Below are 19,553 nucleotides of genomic sequence, written 5' to 3'. Positions count from 1 at the left end.
TAAATGTTGTTTACAGGTTGTAACATTTTATAAGCAAATTGATCAAGTTGCAACTAACAAAATGAGATGAATAATTTTAAATGAAGGATTTAGAGTACTTTGGATGATAATATTGCAATAGGAGATGAACATTGTTTCCTTATATTAGTTTTAAAAAAGGCAACAGAGAGGGACGCCGTATTGCAACAAAATAATACAACTCTCTGAATAATGATTATCATTATCACATAGAGGAACACAGTGGTAGATTTTTGAATCTTTTTTCCGAAAAAATTAATTTTTTGTGAAAAGTAAAGGATTTTGCAAAAGTTTTTTTGTTAATAATTGTATATTTTTGAATTGTTTTTGGAAAAAATTAATATTTGAATTTTTTGGCAAAAAAATTATTTTTCAGTGGATATTTGAATTTTTTTTTTTCACAAAAAAAATATTTTTTGTGAGCAACGGTGTATTTTTGATTTTTCTTTTTTGAAAAAATTAATTTTTTCTAAAAAGTAAAGGATTTTGGAAATATTTTTAATAAAAAACTTAATTTTTTGTTAATAGTTCTGTATTTTTGGAATTTCATTTCTAGAATTTGTTTCCAAAAAATTTTTTTTTGTGAATACCTTTGGATTATAGAATATTTTGTCGAAAAAAATTAATTTTTGAATTTTTGTTATATAAACAGATTTTACAATTTTTTTTAAGAAAAGATTAAAAAAACCAAGACCCCTCCCAAAAAAAAAAAAAAATATATATATATATATATATTTATATCTATATATAATCCTGAATTATTTTTTTAGGTTTAAAGTTGTGGATTTAAAAAAAAAAAAAATCAATATCAAATTGTGTATTTGAAAGATATTATAAATTCCTCTCCCTAATACTGTCCTATGGACATTCCTGTTAGTAAAATGGTATTTTTTCAATATTATTTAAAATATTACAGAGTGGCTATCGGGATTTATTTTTAATGGTCCCGTCACTAATAATTATATAATATGTGATATGTGCCCCTCAACACAAAAGCAAGCTGGAAATGTTTTTCACATAATTATGTTTGGATTACATATTTTTTATTCTTCGACGAATTATCCTCAATTTCTATCAGAAATAGTCAAAGTATCTTAGAAATTTGAATACAAAGCATTTGTTTGACTCAAATATGTACATATATTTGAAATAAAAAATAATATTGGGATTTATCTCCTTTTCTTCACTTTTATTCAAGATTGTTTTTAATGCTGACGTACCACATATCAAGGCTCATTTGTTTATCTATTTATTAATCTCGAATAAAACGTAGAAATGTTCACAAACACACATTCACACAAAGGAAAGTGTTCGTGAGAGTTAAACGCATTACATTTCGGAATATTATGGCCTATCAGACTCTCATTCATTTCAATCTACGTGCTCTATCCTTCTCCATGGTTAGACTACTCCCCCTACCAAATAGATTAAATTTATAAGTGTTAAAAATCAACATAAAAAAAGTAGTCATTTAGGCGCCTATAGTTAGGCAGCTGCCTCAGAGTAGGGGTGTTTTCTGATGCAAAAGAATCTTTTAAGCACTCTGGATTTTTTTCCAGACAACTAGTGTAGAGAAGGGGGGTTCCCTACCCCCAAAATTACTTTTCTACCCATGAATACCCATGAACTGCATTTTTTAATCTTTTTTCAAAGTAATAAGAAAAAAAATTTCAAATCCCGCGACTAGTAAAGCCTTTTTATGCTTAAAGCAAACATTTTAAGCTTATAAAGTACAGTTTTAAGATCATATATAAGGTCAGGGTCACAAAAAAGGTCAACTTCTTCTAAATTTTTATTTTAGCGTTACCTGTAGATTTGATCTTCGGTTTTATTTTAATGAAAAAGTTATGTTTGTAAAGTTTCAGTTTTGAAAGGTTTTTTTTTTTACCTCTATATCCATTTGAAAATGACATTTTTTAAACGCTATTCTTTATTGAGTGATTCTGAAGTTTTAAAGCTAGTCTGTTGAATTTCAAAAGCTTAATTAATGTTCCTTTTCTCAAAGGATACATAAGGATATAATCCTTATTTTGAAGAAAAAGACAATGTAGCCTAATAAAATTCTTCCGATACTCAACCGATCAAAACCACTTTACTGACCTCCAAATCAAATCAAATAAGTATCAGAGCTCACCCTTAAATTTTATTGAAAGTGCCTAAAGTAATTAAATTGCTGTTAAGTGCTAAAAATAAACAACGGATACTAAGTGAAACTGTAGGAGAATAAATAATTAATTATTGTCTTGGGGAAATAATTCAATACTGCTGAAGGGTAAAATTGAATTTGATTTTAATAACCCCCAGAATAATATACAACTGATAACAAAACACAATGTCGAGTTTTGTGTTTGGACACTATTGACTTAATAAATAATACCCTTGTTAACATTAGCTGCCCGTTATACTCGTATAATTTTGGAAGGATACATTAAAGCTATGGACCACAGACGTCTGTAAAATATGAGTTGTGTCGAGGTACCAACAAATGCTTCCAATAGTACTTAGAAAAAAGTTCATTTTTTTTTACTTTTTAAATATGATGTAAAGAGCTTATAGAGCAAAGAAGAATGCTTGGGATACCTATTTTGTGGCTGTGGGACAGCAGGGGGGGGGCACTTTTTAAAAGCTCTTATGCAACATGAAAGTTTATAGTACTTTTCTTTAACTCGAACATATAAACTTGGCCTGACCAATAATTCTGAGACTCATCATTTAATCGTTAATATAAGCAATTGGGGCACTAAAATTTAATAAATTCTGCTCTCGTGTGTTGCAAGGGCCGCTGTATATTTTTCCCCCAATTATTGTTTAATTATAATAGCTATGTCGCCGGAAGTAATTTTCCTCCAAGAGAGCTGCATAATTGTATTAATAGAGAAATATGATTTTTTCTGTACTATGAAAGAGAATTGTGGGTGGCTCTTTCGAGGTGGGTTGTGGTTGCCTCACTTCTCCTTATATTATGAGTAGGGTTGTACCTGAAGCAGTCTTAGCGATTCTTGAACCGTTAGAATAGGATCTAATGTAATAGAACAAGGACGCAGCATAAATTTTTTGTCAGTTTAGATTCGAAATCCCCCTTTCTCTGATTTCAAAGCTATTTTCGATATGGAAACACTTTGGTTCCACCATGGCATCAAGCCTGGAACAGAAGGCTGTGCAAACCTTGCCGACGTGGCCCTCGGACTTGGTCGCTCACTGCCTATCGGTGGAGTTCTTAGCGTGTTAACACTGCGATGGGGGACGGCACAGACCCTACTTTTGACATAGCCCCAGATATCATAATCGAGTGGATTACTTTCGGGTGAGGAAGGAGGAAACAAATCATGTTTCCAGAAATGGGAAAAATTTTCTTCCACCCATTACTGCGTTATTTTGGCCTTGTGCCCCGGGGAGGAGTCCTGCTAGAACACATAGTTTCTTTTTGGGCAGTTGGACTTCACCCAGGGTAAGACCGCCTCCTTGAGGACGTCCTGGTACTCCTTGGGCACGATTTTCAGTCCTTTCGGTAACCTATATGGGGCCATCCTCTTCTTGTCTGATGCCACCATTCCCCACATCATCGCGGAGGCTTGGAGCTTAGTCTGGTTGACTGGCAGAACCTCATCGACGGCGTAGGAGAGTTAGAGGTCGTTCTTGTAGATTCTCGACTAGTCCACGGTCCTGTTTTTACCGTCTTGTAGTTGTGCTGGATGCGAATCAAATCGGCTATACTTTGTCTTCCATCTTGACAATTAATAAACCGATTTTAGGCAGCTGCAGCTCATTTGAGCCCTTTATATTCGCCAAATTATTGTGTTAAAAAATTTTGTGACCTAGTTCTCAAATGAAACTTCCTTGACAATATCAAAGTGAAAGTCGAGATTTACATCGTGAATACAGTGTTGTACAAAATATTGCTTTGTCGGTATGATAAAAATGTTTTACCTATAAGTAAGGGGGATAATTTTGGTAAGAATAGAGAAGCGTGCGAGGAGGAAGGAATACATACGCATGGCATTATTGTTTAAATCGTATATGCCTTCTTCTATCAAGAACGTTATCATTCCCTCCTATATTATTCAATATTAATATAACATTAGATGCTGATAATCGATAGAGAACTGAATAAAATGCCTAAAATAAATTCGCCTTCTGTCTGGATTTCTGAAAATGGAGGCCCAGGAATTTGGAAATACTTACCGGCTTGTTGGATTTGTCGATATAAATGTGCCTTTAGTCCCCTGTCTAGAATTAAACGGCACTTATTATCCTCATCTCATATCAAGAGCATGGATATTCATCTAAAAAATCAAGTTAATGATGAATACATCAAGTTAGACTTTAACTTTGATCACACAAAGATGTTTATTGCATGTAATATACCCCTATCCATTGCTAATCATCCGACGTTCAAGTTGTCGAGAGTATTCAAGTTACTATTGGAACCGACTTTAATGCTACTCGCCTGAAGGTGTTTATTACAGATGGAGCTTCTTATTGCAAAAAAGCTGGCGAAGACCTAAAAAGATACTACCCTCAGTTGAAACATATTATCTGCGTGGCTCATGGGCTCCATAACGTTGCTGAACTTGCTCGTAAAGAGTTCCTAGAACAAATGAATTAATATCCGAAATCAAAAAAATATTTTTGAACGCTGGACTATGAAAACGTAGATTCGCTGCTTCTTACCAAATTCCCTTACCCCCAGCTCCAGTCATTACACGTTAGGCAACTTGGTTAAAAGCAGCAGCTTACTATTTCAAGCACTTCATAGTAATCAGGGAATATTTAAGTAGCGTCCATGAAAAAATGCCTTCTATAATTCAAGCAAAGGAGATTATTACTGAAGAATATATATTTGAAGAGTTGACCACTATTCATAATAATCTCAATAAAATTTCTGGGGCCATCACAGCTTTAGAAGGACGATTACCCTTACTTGTCGGCATTACCATCGTTCAACTGCTACGAAGGTGATACTAAGCTAGAGCCATTACGATCTAAATTGACCAATTTCCTATCAGAAAATCCACCTTACAATGAATTGCGAGACCTAGACTGTGTTGAAGATTCAATTTATAGAAATACCCCCATTGTAAATTGTGAAGTTCAGAGAATTTTCAGCATGTTTAGAGTCATCCACACCAAATTACGATCAAAGTTATCAGTAAAAAGTATAAAATATTTACTGATTTCGAAATGGAACTCTGAATTTTGTAACATCTAACAGTAAGTATTCCTTTTTTTAAATCTAATCATAAAATATGATTATATTTTAGCTACAAATATAAAGAATTGTGATATGCAACTCATAAAAGGAAAAACAACTGCTTAAATGGTCACAACAACAGGGGGTAGTAGTCTTGGATGGTTTGCAACTAGTTTGTGTGACACTAGTTTCTTCACTTAAAGACTTGGGTATGATCTTTAGGTTTTCCAATATTACATAGTCAATAAATATTACTTTTTTGTCACTTAAGGATTAGCTATGGTTCATAAGCTCCAAGAAAAGGTGTTCAGAAAACTCATAAAAGGCAAAAACAACTGCTTAAATGGTAACAACAACGGGGGTAGTAGCTTTGGATGTTTCAAGACTAGTTTGTCTGACATTAGTTTCTTCAATAAAAGACTTGGGTATGATCATTAGGTTTGCTAATATTACATAGTCAATAAATATTACTTTTTTGTAACTTATGGATTAGCTATGGTTCATAAGCTCCAAGAAAGGTTTTCAGAAAACTCATAACAAGTAAAAACAACTGCTTAAATGGTCACAACAACGGGGGTAGTTGAATTGGGTGTAGCATCATAATTAGCAATTGTGTATATCCTTCATGATAATAGTTTGCTGTTATACAAGCTTAAATAACGAAAGGGAAATATTTTTTTGATGCTCTTAATAAGGAGTAATATCGCCGGACATTACTACATAATTAGCTTTTGCTCTAAATCTTTACGATGTCATGTTAGAAAACTACATTAAGTCAAGAATGGTTCCCTGAATTGTGTTATCAGTCATAAAGTAGTCTTATTTTTATATCTAAGATAAGTAATTAAGGTTTAAAATTTGTATGCATGTATTAACTTTTCTTTTTTTAGATAAACATTAAATAAATGAAATTGGGATTCTAAAAGCTGTTCGTACTAAGATTGGTAGATATATGGATTTAAATCTAACATTATTTTATGATTTTGGCATTTACTTTATTATTAATAATTATTAAGATCTCATCGGTAGAGATATATCTAGCCTGTGCACAATTGTATATGTAACTTGCACATGAGGAATAAAGGGTGATGATATTTTTGATTAAATTCCACGTCTGGCTTGTGTTTTGCAACCTAAAGTTATGACATATTTAACTGAATTTTGATGTTAGAACAAGATAATATTATTTGGATCAATCTATTATTTCAACATTCTGTATTTATAATTTATGGCTATTGTTAGTTATATGATTCTAATTCTTTAATTTTGTATATTTAACTTTAATGTATGATGGTTTATTTTTTATTTTTTAGTATGTAGATTATGTTTAATTTAGGCCTTGTATTTTAAACTTGGAACTTCAAATATATTTTGAAATACTCTTACTTTGTTCCACATTAACCATTTTGAAATGAGAATATTATAGTATATGGTTAAATTGATATGGAAAGTAACGCTTAACATTCATTTTTGCTTTTTTCAAGAATTATTTGTTTAGTATTATTATTTTTAACGTGTCCTTTCCCAGAATTACATTGTTTTATTTTCAGTTTGTAAGATATATATTGTTCTTAATTGAGAATTATTGCTTTAATGGCTTAAAAGAGCCAAGAAAGTGAAATTGCTTCACTTCAGTAGGATTCAAAACTTATGGGTACTTTGACATATATGAATGTTATTGAAGAAAGGCTGACTGTTGCGATCGGTGATGTCAACGAAATTAATCTCGTTGGGATTCCATCTTACAAAACAGGCACTGACCGAAGGTCAAGAAAAATTATAACTGAAAAAAAGCATGGATATGTAAAAAATCAGTTGTTCAATGATGTTTGACACAAATGCCTCTAAGCTATGTTTCTGCTCCTTATATTTGTCTTTAATAGGAATTAGGACAGCCGTATCTCTGAGCAGAATGTCGTAATCCCATTTGTGTGATGATGCTGACATAGATATTTGAAAACCTGAAAATATAAAAGTCAAAGTCACCTGAAGTATCTGCCTTTAAATGTTTATAAGACATATTTGAATGTGTGAGGTGACTCAGTAAAGAAAAGCTGAAACTCACATTCTCATGACATTAAGACTGTTGTACAAGAATGGAGAATTGAAGCAATTCAGTTTGCCAAAATCTACACAACTTCAGTGTGATGATAACAAGGAATTCTCGGAACTGTGCTTGTTGTATTTAAACAGCCTCAGCAGCAAAGATTTTAGCTTCAAGCGTCATGGTGCAGTGCACAAGGCCTGCTGGATGGTGAAATTACTGTATTCAATCAAAAATCTTCGTTTACAACACAATATCTTATCTTTGCTACCAAGAACCATTGCTACTAATGATCAAAGTCCGAAGTTACATTTCTTTTTCAGTTTTGTATGGTTGATCTACAATTCATGATGGAATACATGTACCACAGTCGTGGATGTTCCTTGCAGTGATTTGTGTATGTACAAGAAATATCTGCAATATAAGGTAATCAATCCAACCCTGTTTTAGAGTGACATATCTTCTCTATCTCGTCATCAGTGGTATTTAACCATGCTAAAACTTGCGCTCTTCGATTTAACTCCGTCAAGTAAGGGACATAACTTGGCTAAGAGGCTCTTAACAATAAAATATGAACCCAATGACAGACAAGACATACCTTCATATTGCTATGGTATTGGTTTGGGAAATCACATTTTCCAATTGACATAAAACAGTCTACGACACTTGCAGATCTAGTTTCATGCAACTCCTGGCTCATCTTTGGAGTGCTTGTGTAAGAGATTGATTTCTTGACCAAAAAAGTCACAGAGTGGATAAATCTGTCGTCTTACATCAATTCCATTAACGTCATTAATGACTCTGCAGTAAGATGCGTAAAACTAAAATCGAAATTTATTGGTGTTCATAATTAGAATACCATTTTCAGAATGGCTACAAGTTGTAGAAATAGATAGGAAGAAGATACCAAACCAATGTAGGATACAGGTTATGTAATAGTGAGTAAATATGGGTATCTGTGAAGATTATCACTTTGTAAATTATATATTTAACCTTAATTTGTTTATTTTGGTCTTTCGCCATCTAAAAACAAAATTTACACCTGGAAAAAAAATCATTCTATTTAATTTCTTTTTTTATTGTACCTGAAACTATAAATGAAAAATAAATTTCTTATGATTTAAATACTTTTGTCGCATTTATTTAGTTTATGGATATAAATCTAGTAATATTTCCATTTTTTACCATTGATGTGACCGGTAAATTTTAACCAAGCTATTTATGAATTATCCTCAAAATGTTTTTTTTAAATTTCATGAGGTGAAACTATATTTTTCTATCGCCGTAACTAAATAAAAATATTTTGAAAAGTATGGAGGGTTTTATACACCCTACGGAAAGTCCTGTTAAATTAACTTTATATAATATTTTAAGTTGCAAGATATTATGTTTAAACTCTAGTGCGTCGAAACAAGATAAAAAAACAATTATGAATAAAATAACAGTTTTGTTAAACACAATGGAATCCACGAGAGAGACTATAATCAAGGAGTACCTCAAGGGAAAATATCAACCAGCCACCTTGAGGAACCTAAAGAGCCTGAAGGTCAACCCTATGCTCATCAAGAGAACCATTGAGAGATACAAAGAGACTCAATCTATCAAGGACAGACCCAAATCAGGCAGACCAAGGTAAAAAAGAAAGCCCAGAGTCGTCAAGGTAAGGATTGCAAGAAATTCCAGGAGGAATCTCACCAAGATGAAGAAGGATTTCAACATAGGTTCAACAACTATGAGAGACATTATCCAAAGTGACCTTGGGATGTATCTCTACAAATTGAAGACTACAACAGCACCTGTCAAGGCTAAAATACTTGAGAAAAGCAATTTTATCCTTTGGAACCAGTGAACTGACACGGCTCCCAACATTGTATTAAGTGATTTTTACGGTGGAACAGGTTTTTAACCCCCAAAATGATTGTATTCTAGCCAAAAAAGGTGAGTTGGGTCAACAGAGTGTAAACACCATAGTCTGTGATGGTTTGAACGGCCGTGACTGCGACAGGGAAGTCTCCCTTGGTGTTTGTGCCGGTTGGGCTGAATATTAACACCAAGGAGTACATCTGCACCATCCTGGAGGAAAGTATTCTACCTTGTCCCAACAGCGCTTCCGGAATGAGCCCTAGACCTTCCAACAGGATGGTGCCCCCTTACACACATCCAGAGAGACGCAGCTGTTGTGTGAGGGCAATTTCAAAGACAAGATATTCTGGCTTTCCTCCAGCCCCGACCTAAACATTATGGATTACTCCAAGTGGCCCATTCTTGCGAACAGAGCCTGTATGACCCCGAGCAAGAATATTGGCGACCTGAAGGACAAACTAGTGGCTGCCTGGGACTCCATCCCTGTTGACATGGAGCGTGCAGCTTTCAAGTCTTTTTCAGAGAGACTTCGATGTGTGGTCAAGGCTAAGGGTTGCATTTTCGAATGAAAGTTATGTCACATGTTTTTGTAACTTGTGTCGACTTATGTATGTTTAGTTATATCATTAGTACTTTAATAAGCATTTAACAAAATTTTCTGCGGAACCTGTATACTCACTGTATATGAACCCTTATGAATGGAACAAGGAACGGAACTCCGAATGTAACGAAGATAATGGGTGAACGTTGACTGGAAAAAACAAACAAATTGTGCGGAACACTTACAAGCGTGAACAAATGTTATAATCGCTTATCAGGCGCTTTTAACTAAAGATATACATGTGTATATTAGTACTAATATTGATATAAGAGGTCTGATAAAAAAGAAACCGTTATTGTATAATTCCTAATTCAATTTTCATTCGATTTTTAAATTTATTTTGTGTCAAATTGATACACATGTACAAAACGCTTGCATTAACATTATTTTTTTATATATAAAAAGATTACACGTTGTTTGGTGTCCCCGTGATTTTCTAATATTGAAAAAAAAATCGAAGGAAAAGCTCAACTAGTGGGTTTTTTTTTTTCAAACTCTAGAAGGATTGTTTATTCTTCAAAATTTAGTATTTAGCTTTTTATAAGAAAATTTAATATTTTTAATTTTTTTTCATAAAATATCATTTCATGTGAATAGCTGTGGATTTGTGTTTTTCGATTTGAAATTATATATTTATCCAAAAAAATTTGAAAAAAAAATTGATAAATTAAATTTGAAATATTAATTTTTTTAGGGGGAAAAAATCAATAATGTATCTCAAAAAGCTAAATTTTTTGGGAAAAAATTTCAAATAGAAAATTTTTTTGGAAAAAATTTCAAAATTCATTGACATACACAGAGAATTAAATTTTATGGGAAAAATTTGGAGAAAAAAATTGTTTGGATAAAAAATTTGAAAAGTTGAATTAAATTTAAAAATTTTATATATTTTTTATTAATGTTCCTTTAATTAGTAAAATTGAATTATAATGATTAAGTATAATTTAACCTTACACTATTAAAATTACTCCAACCAACCTAGGAATCTTGTGTGAATTCCATATTAATTCAGAATATTTTTTTCCCTAGGAATCACCTCGGCGCGTACCTACGTACATTGAGTTCACGAGAACTATTTTTCCTGAGTGCATTGTCTATAAATATTAAAATACTAAATTTTCAAAGTTAAAAAATCATTTTAGGGAAGGGGGCTACGGCCCCCTCAGACAAAATTCTGCAGACGTCCCTGTTTTTTTCCAGAAAGTTTGGCTTTTTTGCTTTGTATCCGGAGGCTGTTCTTGAGGAATACATTAATGTTAGTCTTTCATTTTTTAAAGAAAAGAACATAACAAATTATATATTTAAAAAAAAAAATAAACAATATTTTAAAAATTAGAACTAAAAAAAACCCAGACGATTCCAAATTCAATTTTTAATAAAGAAAGAGGAACATTAATAAAGCAGGAGCGTTGTTTACTAACTATTTTTTTCTTTACATACCAAAGGATAACGGCGCCATCTTGCGTTTGTTATTGTTTATAATCAGTTTTTACTGCTATTTGTTTAATACGATAATTTAGTTAATCATCGCCATCTTGTAGAAAATGATATTTTTGTCTCTTTTAATTTGATCACTCTTTACCATCTCTTCAGGTCCTACGTAGGGTAAAACCGTCTTAGCTTGTAAAGTTAAACATTTTATGTTTACTAGGGATGTCACGGGTTGGATATAGTTCCAGTGCCACGATATTTAGTTATTTTTTCAACTAAATGGAATGGTAAATTTTAATTGATGCTGGTGAAAAATCCCTAAAGTTAAATAAAGGAGAAATATGGGAATCCTCATATAAAAATTTTAAATTGGAAGCCATCTATGATAGTATTAGACGTGTGACAAAATTGTATATACATATTTGGAATAAAAATGAGGTTCTACTTTACAAGTTGAACATCGACATTGCCTCTTGCAAGATGAACACTTGAATTTTGGAACTACATTAATTAAATCACGAGAAAAATAGGAAAGAATTGAGTTTTGCTTTCCTGTGTCATGTATTTGAGTTCTGTTACTGTCTTTTTTTTATGTTAAGAACATTGGGCAACATTTTTCGATTATATATATGTTATGATGTGAAACGTCGATTATTTGATTGTTTTGTATTTTTCGGTCTTTTAGAAGGAAATTATTTTTTAACTATAATGTTAAATAATTTTTTTATACAAACGCAAATTTCCTTTTATGTATTTATTTTTATTTTGTACATCCTAATATTTATAAATAAAGACCTTGGGGTCGAGAAAAAAAACCAAAAAGGAAAAATAACTGAAATAACAAATGGAGAAGATCAAAACAATGGGGGAAAAAAAGTAACTATAGGGCTTATTATTAGACTTTTTAACAGCTTGCTAAATGGTTCCTTTATCACGAGCATGTTCATAGCCAAATGGATCAAGTTTGCAATCCCGGAATTCCTTGCACAAACCCTTTTCCATTGATATTTTCCCCGCACACTTCTTTCCTCAAAACTCTTGGTCCATGTTCCTCTTTTGGAGAGAAATGCACAACATAAAACAAATTAGTCAGGAACAAGATGAAATAGTAGAATTTTAGAAGACAAAATCTCTAAAAAAAAAAGGGTTTGCACAGAGTCTCAGCAATAGTTAATATTACTTTTGGACAGCTTTCTTTTTTTTTTTTTAAATAACTATAAAAATAATTCCTCCTTCTTTCGAAGGCAAAATAAAAACGTGCATTTAAGATCTTCTCATGATTATTGTTAGTTGCATGTATCATTTACTAATGACGGATCAATATTTTACGTAGGTACCGAATCAGGGCCACGATTTGGGTTAATTTAAAAATAAGGGCAAAATTGGGTCCCCTGAAATTGTTGCATTATACCTGCAATAACCCTTGAAAAACTATGCAAAGGTTAATCGAGCTACAAGTTTGGACTCAGAAATTGTAACAGTCCTACTTTTACAAATAAATAGTTAGTTATGACTGTCATATTTTAAAACGTGTTTGATAAGTTGATAATTATCCTTACAAATTTAATCTTTAAAGCTCAATAATTTCCCTAAGGATGAAGAAATACTCTATGAAAAAATGTGATTTACTTGTAGAAGGGAAAAATTCCAAATATTAAATTTTTTCATCCGTAACAAAAAAAAACCTAGTAAGAAGCAAAAAATCGTTAAATTGGGGGTGATGTGTTACATCTTCTCGAGCCTACCCCCGCGGACGCCCCTGCGTTCTGACGGTTTTAAATCAGGAAAATCATCATTTTAGAGAGGATTGAGAATTCTCCTTGTCATTAGTGTTGTGTTGATCCTTATTTCGACCGAAGACTGCAGTTCCGTCCAGTTAGATCGTAAGAATTTTAAAGTCCGGTCCTTGATGACGTCAAGATATATATATATATATATACTTTTCTAAATGAGTTCCAATACTGAAAGTCGAAGAACCGGTCTAGGACTCCATTGTACTGCGCCTTGCATCTGTAGGTAGGTTGTGCCGGAGGTTAAACAGTCCTTCTTGCTGTACTCTCTGTAAAAACAATTACTATGAAAATGTATTACCGACAAGGACTGATTGGACGGGTCTTAAGACTGGACAAGACCAAATAAATAAGGACTGACCCAACACTAGTTGTCATTATTATTCCTGACATTGTAGGATTTTAAAGTGAAAAAGAAGTTGTTGGTTTCAGGAGTACAAGTATCTATTGTAATGAAGGGATTATTTCTTCATTTTAAAAATCAAGGGACAGGTGGGCTTAAAAGTGTTTAGATATTACTTAAAAATAGTGTCAAAGGAACTCATTTGTTAGCTTGTATGTACATACCTACCTAGTAATAGCATGTCAAATTCAAAAACAAAACATAAATTACTCATACTTGATGACTCAAAAAGACTCAACTTTTCCTTATTAATTTGTGCATTCATACCTTTAAATAGTCATACATACCTAGTTTTTGACTTACTAATTATGATGTATGAGTCATCGCTGATATAAATCTTATCTGTGCTAAAGAGATTCTAAGGAAAGAGGGTACAAGACAGTTTAAATAATAAGGGGAAAAAATCATGCATTCACGTTATTTAGATAAAAAAAAGAATAACAATGACCAGGAGTGGGACTTTGGTAGAGCACAAGAAAAATAAATAAACCATAATTCATATGCAAAAATCCTGTTTCTAACAATAACGCCAGACAAAAACTTGTGAAAAAAAAGTGATACCCAAGTCCTTGAAGGCCCAATTCATCTTAATAGTACTTACTGAGCGGTCCCTTGACAGTGTATTTGTTGGAATCACCTCAATTGGCCTCTTCAGGACGGGCAGGAATGTCTTCTTTTTGTCGTTTCAGGGCTTTTGAAGCCTCCTAGGGGCGTTGCTTGGCTAGTTTAAGGACTTTAGGACCTGTGGTATCCTGTGGCTGAGTACTTTCCTGAGAGAGCAAATTCTGTAATAGTCGATCTTTGCATTGCTTCCTTGAATAGTATTGATCTTTTTGTGGCAAAATTGAAACCAAATGTTTGCTAAGACTCTCAACCTCTCAAATATGGACGTTAACTTGACTCTTTATTTATCTTGCTGAAAATGTGGAATTACTCCAGTGTATTTAGATGTTCTAATTCTATCAAAAACCTGCTTTCTAAAATCTAGTTTAATTATATATGTCAAACTCTAATATGTACCTATTAAATAGATAAAAAATTAAGACTAAGAAGGCTCTTCCAATCTCAATTTAACTCTAAACTACACTAAGTTATGTAAACCCAATAATAACACGACCCTAAGAACCATAAAATAATCAAATATATTGAACAAACTAAGCAGAGAATGTTTAAATATTATGGATAATATCTGCAATGTTCTAAATTATTTATGTCTTTTTTTTTAAATTACACTTTAAACTATTTTCTTCTATTAAACAACTTTAATATATCCTTAAAAAACTGTAACAGGAAACATTTAATTGTAGTTGGTAAGTATTAGTTTACTTATGTGGAAATACAAGGGTAATATTCCTAATCAGTTATTAGCATTTTAATAATTGATTAGAAGATAACAATTCACAAGTTTTGAAATTGCAATGAGATTCAGAATTTCCAAGTCTACGTAAGTGGTTACATATATTTTATATCACACATAATCATGTAACAGTTCCCAAAAACTTATATGGATAAAAATATCAAGAAACAGGTTCACATGATTATTGAGAGTCCAGGATCATCCTACACTTTTTTCAATGACAGGAGATATTTAAAAGTAAAAAAGAAAAGAAATCGGGAGTCAAGCTAGAAGTGAGCAGTCCATGAACCTCAATCATTCTTAAATAAAGTTTGATAAAAATGGCCAGAGGTTTATAAGTTTTGATGAAAATTGTGTGTGTTTTGGCCATGTTAAAGAAAAGAAACCGAAAATCAAGATAGTTACCCTCACAATTTGAAGAATGTTTTGGTGGAGAGCAGATAAACTATTAAAACATGCTGCTTTCCTCACAAAAATTCTTCAAATTGTAATGATTACCATGTTGATTTTCGGGTTCTTTTATTTTTAAATACCGGTGTAAGATTTTGTATCCAACACTGAAGATACCCAAAATTAACAATGCCGATGTCATTTGGATATACTCTACAGGGGTGTCCGCAGGATTATATTTTGAGGGGGCTTAGTTTTTGATTTTTTTGAAAAAATTCAAAAATCCACAGTTGTTCTAAAAAATTAAATTTTATACAACAAATTTCAAAAATCCAGAGCTGTTTAAATAAAATTAAATTTTTGGGAAGAAACTGTTATAAATTAATTTAAAAATATGACATTTGTCGGTGAGAAATTAAAAAAAATTCACAAATATATATATTCACAAAGAATATACAATTTTTTGAAAAATTAAATTAGATTTCAAAGATTCAATTTTATAGTAAAAAGCAAAATTATTTTTTTTGGGGGCTACAGCCCCTCTCGCCTGCCCTGTACGGACGCCTCTGCTCTATACAATTAGATTCAAATAATGATGAGACTATTAACACGTTTTTTCTTTCTTTTTCTAATCTAACAAAATGAGGTGACAATCTTCTCACACTCACTCTCCTTGATGTGAAGATTTGTAGTAGTACTAGTAGTAGAGGGGTTGAATAAGGTTCAACAGAACATCATAAATAATCCTAATAGTAATAATAGGAAACCCCGGGAATCTCTTTGTACCTCATCAACAATAAACAACATATTTTTATTTTTTTTACTTCTATGATGAGCTATTATTAATAACTAATGATATCAATGAGTCAAAGTATCTCGTATTTCAACCGACAATCTACTTTTATTTTACATGTTCATTAACACCCCCTTAAAAAAAAAAAAAAAAAAAACCGTTTCCATGAAAAGAAAATCTACAGATAATTATATCCCTAATAGTCTTGATACTCGGTCCGTGAATTATTTTTTCCCGGTTCGTTCTTAAGTGCTTTTTGTATTACAGCTATTTTTTCCCCTCAAAATATTTTTTTAAATATGATATTGTTCTACGAAATCGATCCAGAACAAAAGTTGGACCGAATTAGTTAAAACTATAACGGTTGTAGACAGTTTAAAGATTTCCATAACAAAGAACAACACTAATATTTGCTTGTCATATGTAGGGCATAAAAATATAAATGTATGCAAAATGTAAGAGAAAGTATGAGCGACATTTTGGAGTAAAAAGTGAACAACATTTGATGTTCTATAGCTGCTATCATTATTAATTAATTATTGAGAAGGGATCATTCACGTACATATTAGTATTGATACTCGGTCAAGGACCGATTTTTTTTTGGCTCGGTCTTAAATGATTTTTTCTAAACCGATTTTTTTTTGTTTCAATTGTTGGAACGATTTTTTTCGGGCTCACTTTATCGCCCAATTTTTTCCGGTCTCAATTTATGGACCGTTTTTTTCGGTCTCATATATTATGAGATACCTTTTTTTTCCTAGATCAACTGTCATTCATTTTTTTCAACAAAATCTCTATAATACAGGATAAGTTCTAGAACAAATACTGTATAAATATAAGAGACGGCGGGATCAAAAGTATGCCGAACTATCTCTTTTTAAACTTTGTATAACGTCATTGTACTTGAAAAAACATATGATATCATGTTATAAACAATTTATCGGTAAATCAGTCTAGATGGATTTTTTTGGGACTAAAGTAGACCGAATTTTTCCTTCGGACCGATCTAGACCGAATTTTTATATGAGACCGGCTCAGACCGAGCTTTTTTGTTGGACCGATTTAGCGTTAAAATTTAACAGTGTCAGAGTGGTCTAGGATTTCCAGACCGAACACTAGTAAATATAAAGTAATAACTTAAGTGTGTGCTCATGAAAGACAGAGAGTAGCATTGAGGGATTCCTTTAAATTGAATATATGTACAGATCGACATTGGAGTAATTTGGCAGCTAAACTGCGCTCCACCCAAACATTCTTCAAACTATCAGTATGAATACATTCATTTTAGGTTTCTTATATTTGTAGATAGCTGCAGGTCATATTTTATGCAACTCTAAGAATATGGTCTAAATTGAATGGACCGTAACAGACACACCTGAGGGAATGTTATACAAATATACCAAATTTAAGAGACCAAAAATCCGCTGACAACCATCATAATAAACTATAGTGCTCGTAGATTGCTGATACGTTAGGAATTTAATAATAGGGGGAAAAAATAATAAAAACCAAATGATGAAAGAAAAACCACGTGATAAATTTTGGTACTAGTGTCGTAACCACCTTTTTTTGTCTACTAGGAGCTTTAAATATTACACCATAACTAACTATGCAACCTAATTAGTTCACCCTTCTTACTGAATTAAAAAAGTAAATTCTGTAAAGGAGGAGAAAAGTTGCATATGGCATAGTCAAGTCATCTCTTGCATTATAAAAGCGACCTCTTGCGTGGGGAAAAAGATGTAGCGACAACGATGCATCTCCTCTAGCCAATAGGCACGTTTCGTTAATTTCGATTAAAGCTTTAGGAAGGAATAAAATTTTAAACCAAGTAAGGAAACGAGGACAAAACAATGCCGTGGTCAGAATTTACTTTTTTTGTTCACCAGAGGCAGTATTTTGTTGTTATTCCTAATAGCAAACCTACCTTTAAACTAAAATATATTCGTGTATTTATAAAAAATAACTAGATTTGAGTAACAAAGTGTAGAAAGTAGAATAAAGTAGATATATATACATAAAATTTTATAAAAACTAGTAACTATAGCTTGATAATTCTAATGAGAAATTAAGTGAAATGACATGATGAATGTATGGGAGTCTTTCGAGAATGCTTGGCTTTGACAGCTCTGCAACTTGTCCATCAGGGAGCCGATGAGCTTTTTGACCATATCAAGAATAAATTTCTAATTTTACAGAGGAACTCTGCTAGTCAACGGATTCCCACAACTATTGTATAGCTTCACTGCCCATTGTCGGATGATACCTTCTGGAACATTCCCGTCTCCATGTTTTGGAGGAGTTCCATTCTAAAATTGACCAAGAGGTCCTTTAGGAGAATAAATTGAGCTTTTCTTTCTCTGACGAGGCTTCAAACTTCAAGGCTCTGTCTTTAAATCCTTCATGCAATAATTGCTTAGGGTCTTTCCGGAGGTGAAGAAACTGATGGATATTCATGAGGTTATAAAGGAAGTTGGCAGAGCTTAATATGGGTCTGCTTTTTTTAGACAGAAAAGAGGGCAAATAGATCCCGGAATACAGGTGACAGATATTAAATAGAACCTTCGAAAGGAGACTACAGAAGAGGCAGTTGTTGAATTCGGAAATTATAAAGTTTTTAGAATTTACATCAGACGAAGAATACATATTCCATAATTAATTAAAAGAAATAAAGTCTATAAATTATGCTTGAATTTGTGTTCCTTTTTTTCAACTTGTTTGCTGTTAAGTTTTAGATTCATTTATGGGAATATACTAATTTCACTCATATATCACCACCGGAGAGGATATTTTCATGAAGAATCCCCCCTACAATATATAAAATGTATAACTAATTAGTCTAGAATGATAATATAAAATAATTAAAACAATATATCAACAATCGGCAATTTTAATTCATTTATTAAGTAGTTTGCTATTAATGGTGTGTTCCTTTAGTTTTTATCAGCTTAGATATCTCTTTCATGACTATTTGCTGTATCTATTAGTAATTTAAATTTATATTAAAACGTTATATGGTCATATCATCTATCTCTAGTTCCTTGTATAAGAGCACATTTAAAATCAATTTTCCTTGAAAAAAATTTATAGCCTGTAAGATGATCTTTGTGCACACCATTTATCAAATTCCGTGGGAAAACTTTTTATGGAAAGATCCAGAAGATATATTGGAGGACAATGGGAGCGAGTGGATCACTTCAAAGAAACACAGAGTTCACATTTCACTTATCTAAGGAGATACAAAGGGTTCGAGGCTTTAAATATATATGTGATTGAACTGCATTGTAACTACTCATCCTGCAATAGCGATGCTCAAATGAGGATTTCATGTTCTCCTTATTTCATCTCTGTAGGTATACAATTGTATTCTTCAAAGACGGTACTGGTAAATTTGCGAATAATTTGGGCAAAAGTTACGCATTTAGGCATATTGATGCGTAATTTTATCGCTTTTGGAGACAATTCTCAAAGTTGAACCCTTCCCTCCGAAAAACAGATGACAAACCCGGACGTTAAATCATTAGTATGAAAGTCTCAATATTGATTGGATTTCCAGAGAATATGACAGCTCGAGTCTCTTTAATTTTACCATCATTTTTATAAAGGACGACTTCGAGGGAAAAGTGGCTACAGACATATCTCCTTCCTCAACTTCATTCTATTCATCTTCCT

Source organism: Lepeophtheirus salmonis, chromosome 5, assembly GCF_016086655.4.
Source record: "Lepeophtheirus salmonis chromosome 5, UVic_Lsal_1.4, whole genome shotgun sequence".
Taxonomy (NCBI): Eukaryota; Metazoa; Arthropoda; class Copepoda; order Siphonostomatoida; family Caligidae; genus Lepeophtheirus; species Lepeophtheirus salmonis.
Note: the sequence above shows the minus strand (reverse complement) of the source record.